This window comes from Nomascus leucogenys, chromosome 18 (genome assembly GCF_006542625.1).
Source record: "Nomascus leucogenys isolate Asia chromosome 18, Asia_NLE_v1, whole genome shotgun sequence".
NCBI lineage: Eukaryota > Metazoa > Chordata > Mammalia > Primates > Hylobatidae > Nomascus > Nomascus leucogenys.
Genome location: NC_044398.1, coordinates 65,996,587 through 66,001,119, shown reverse-complemented (window position 1 = coordinate 66,001,119; position 4,533 = coordinate 65,996,587). Strand labels below are relative to the sequence as shown.

At 39.6% G+C, this 4,533-nt stretch overlaps 1 pseudogene; it reads left to right on the top strand.

Annotated features, from left to right (window-relative positions):
* The first annotated feature begins 392 nt into the window (after nt 1-392).
* Nucleotides 393-1,671, top strand: LOC100580510 (annotated as a pseudogene).
* Nucleotides 1,672-4,533: the final 2,862 nt, after the last annotated feature.

The window sequence follows — 4,533 nt, the reverse complement described above, 5'->3', positions numbered from 1 at the left end:
CTTAGCAGCACTTGACACAACTGATTCCTCTCCCCTTGATACTCCATCTTCTCTTGGCTTCCAGAAAGTAGTGTGCTGGTAAAATGTTTAACAACAGGTTCTCCAGAAAAATTTTCAAAAGTTCCGATTTGTTGCCTTTGTTGATTTCTGTGATGTAAGTACTCCCACTATGGCCAATTTCAGTCTGCCAGCGTGACTGCTGAGTTAGAAAGAGATGAACAGTAGTACACACCATTATGTAGTATTTCCACCACACAGATGCAACAGCCATAATCTCAGGAGCATAGATACTAGTAAAGTCTACCAAAATAATTAAGAAGTGGGCCATTTCTTTTTAGCCCTGCCGAAGTTGGGTGTCTGGTCTGTTTTGACACCAGACCACGTAAGAGACAATGATGTCGGGCACCAAAGGTGGAGAGGGGTTTATGTTGAAGGTCCATGGCTTGCCCTGGTCTTGCTTGGCCGATGAAGTGCAGTGTTTTTTTCTGACTGCAAAATTGAAACTAAGGCTCAAGGTATTTGTTTCATCTACACCAGAGAAGGCAGGCTGGGTGGCAAGGCTTTTGTTGAACTTGAATCAGAAGATGAAGTCAAATTGGCCCTGAAAAAAAGACAGAGAAACTATGGGACACAATTTTGTTGAAGCATTCAAGTCAAACAACGTTGAAATGGATTGGGTGTTGAAGCATACTGGTCCAAATAGTCCTGACATGGCCAGTGATGGCTTTGTACAGCTTAGAGGACTTCCCTTTGAATGCAGCAAGGAAGAAATTGTTCAGTTCTTCTCAGGGTTGGAAATCATGCCAAATGGGATAACATTGCCAGTGGACTCCAGGGGAGGAGTACAGGGGAGGCCTTTGTGCAGTTTGCTTCACAGGAAATAACTGAAAAGGCTCTAAAGAAACACAAGGAAAGAATAGGGCATAGGTATATTGAAATCTTTAAGAGCAGCAGAGCTGAAGTTAGAACTCACTACAATCCACCATAAAAGCTTATGGCTATGCAGCGGCCAGGTCCCATGACAGACCTGGTTCTGGCAGAGGGTTTAACAGCATTGGCAGAGGAGCTGGCTTTCAGAGGATGAGGCACGGTGCTTATGGTGGAGGATATGGAGCCTATGACAATTATAATGGCTATGGCTATGGATTTGGGTCAGACAGATTTGGAAGAGACCTCAATTATTGTTTTTCAGGAATGTCTGATCACAAATATGGAGACGGTGGCTCTACCTTCCAGAGCACAACAGGACACTGTGTATACATGTGGATTACCTTACAGAGCTACTGAGAATGACATTTGTAAATTTTTTGACTGCTCAATCCTGTGAGGGTACACATTGAAATTGGTCCTGATGGCAGAGTAACTGGTAAAGCAGATGTTGAGTTTGCAACTAATGAAGATGCTGTGGCAGCTATGTCAAAAGACAAAGCAAATATGGAACACAGCTATGTAGAACCCTTCTTGAATTCTACAGCAGGAGCCAGCGGTAGTGTTTACAGTAGCCAAATGATGGGGGGCATGGGCTTGTCAATCCAGTCCTGTTATGGTGGCCTAGCCAGCCAGCAGCTGAGTGTTGGTTATGGAGGTGGCTATGGTGGCCACAGCAGCACGAGTGGATATGACCAAGTTTTACAGGAAAACTCATGTGATTTTCAATCAGACATTGCATAGATAGCCAAGGAGCAATGAACAGCAGCTACTGCCGTGCATCTATAGGCATGAATGGAATGGGAGGGATATCTACCATGTCCAGTATGAGTGGTGGATGGGGAATATAATTGATCACTGACTCTTGCTCAATTTTTTTTTTAAGAAAAACCCAAAACTTCAGTTTAACAGTTTCTGCAATACAAGCTTATGATTTATGCTTACTCTCTAAGTAGAAATCAGGATTGTTATGAAGACTTAAGGCTCAGTATTTTTGAACACAATACTCATCTAGGATGTAACAATGAAGCTGAGCAAACTATAACTGTTAAACAAGTTCCAGCTTTGCTCGTTAGTTATCTTATAGGATGTTCTTAAGCAGTAAGTGTATTGAGGTAAAAGGAGTTGAATTATGTTCACTGTTGCCCTTTGCTACATTACATTGAACACTGTGTAGATGCTCAATATAGGAGCTGTGTCTGTCTACAATTAAAGTGAAACATTTTGGTATCTTTGTTAATTCTAGTTTCATTTAATAACCTGTAAGGCATGTAAGTTTGTTTTTTTTTTAAGTCAATGGGAAAAATTTGAGATGCAATACCAATACTTTAGGATTTTGGTCTTGATGATTGTATGAGATTCTGAGGCCCTGATTTAAATGTTTTATTGTATTGTGATTTCCTTTTACGTATACTGCGCTAAGTAAAACTTGTCAAATAAATCCTCATTTAAAAAAAAATTAAGAAGAAATGAGTTTTGAGTACTACTTTTTAAAAGTACAATTTATTTAAGTTATATAATTTTTACTAATGACCATACTTCAACCTGTTCACTAAATTCCAGAAAATTTACCAATCAGCCCTCGTGAACTGATATAAGCTGCTTCCAGGATACCGTGGCTTCTGGAGCACCACACTCTCCTGGTTCTCCTCCTGCCTCACCAGTCTTTTTTCAGTCCCTTTACCTAGGCCTCCTGTTCTCCCTGACCTCTCTATGCTAGAGTGCCCCAAGGCTTAGACAGAAGGAATGGAGGGAGAAGGAAAGATGGAAGAGAGAGAGAGGAAAAAAAGAGAAAATCTACAAATGACTTTTTACTTTTAGCATATTTATATTTTATGACATTTTGAAAAATACAACTTTACTGTTTAATTATAAATTATATAATCTTTGTAGTGATATGGCATCTAGAGCTGTGCTGTCCAATGCAGTAGCACTAGCTACAGGTGACTACTGAGCAACTGAAGTGTGACAATTCCAATCTGAGATGTGCTGGAAATCCAATACATACAAGGTTTTGAAGATGAATACAAAAAAAGAATGTAAAATTCTCATTAAAAATAATTATATTGATCATAATTTAAAAATAACACTTTGGGTTAAATGATATATATTATTATAGTTAATTTTATCTTTTTTGCTTTTTAAAATGAGGCTCACATTGTGATTTTTTTTTTTTTTTTTTTTTGATATGGAGTCTTGCTCTGTCACCCTAGCTGGAGTGCAGTGGTGTGATCTTGGCTCACTGCAACCTCCGCCTCCCAAGCGATTCTCCTGCCTCAGCCTCCCGAGTAGCTGGGATTACAGCTGCCAGCCACCACCCCTGGCTAATTTTTGTGTTTTTAGGAGAGACAGTGTTTCACCATGTTGGCCAGACTGGTCTTGAACTCCTGACCTCACATGATCCACCAGCCTCAGCCTCCCAAAGTGCTGGGATTACAGGCGTAAGCCACCACTCCCAGCCTCACATTGTATTTCTATTGGACAGCACTGCTCGAGATCTTTACTCCAGACTTGCCTCTACCTCTCTCCTCCCCTACTCCGCCTCTGAAAATCTTCAGCTGCACTATAGTACTTTTTGGTGTTAAGTCAAAGACTATTTTTCTGGCCCAGCTCAAATGGAGGTTGCAAATATGTTACTGTTTCTTTAAACTTCTGACTCCCTCTTCATTTAATAATTATTAAATTATTGTAATAATTATAGCAGGAACTAATTACACAGTAATCTGCCAGTTAATAATTATAGCTCTATGAAAACAATAAGAATCACTGGCAGCCTTTCCATCCAGGTTCCTTATCTGAACCACAAAACACAGAAAAGAATTTAAGTGACTCTTTTATTTTACCAAGAATGGAACATAATTAGTACCAATCTAAATGTACGGAAGAGAAGTTAATTCCTATCACATACAATATGTACTATATACAATGGATACCTTTAGGGAATCAGGCTTAACTCTTGCACAGAGCCCTGGCTGAGAAAGGCCAGTTGATGTGGATATCCAGAAGGGCAGACAGAATTACTGAATGTTGAGCAACTGCAATATCCTTGAAATACATTTGTGGTCTTATAAGCAGACACCCTGATGGATAACACTCTTTCAGATTACTAAATTCCGGTTTGTTTTCAAAAAATAAATCTCTAGACTGTATAGTTATGCCTTCTGCAGTGCTCACCTCCAACTCTATACCTTCAAGAAGAAACAATCCCATTCCCAGGGCTTGGGAGCTTAATAGGCTAATCACGGAATATGGTTGTGGTTATACTAACTCAGCAGGGAAAGCTGCAGTAAAATGCCCAAACCTCTGTGCACACTGTCCCTAAGAACAGTGATGTGAATAAGAAACTTTCAAATGCAGTTTCTGAAGTCTCCTTTTCTGAAATATGATAGAATCACATAACAACTTTCCGAGGAAATACTCACATGTGGACTCCACTACATATTCATGCCAAGCACTAAAGCAGTACCATGCTTTCTGGAAACTCTACCAGCCTTTCAAGCATTCACCTAATTAATCTTCAAAAACATTTCTTTAAGACCATGAAGAGAAAGTATTATTTGCATTTTCATCACATAATTAAGTGTAGCTCACAAATAGTTTTTCCAC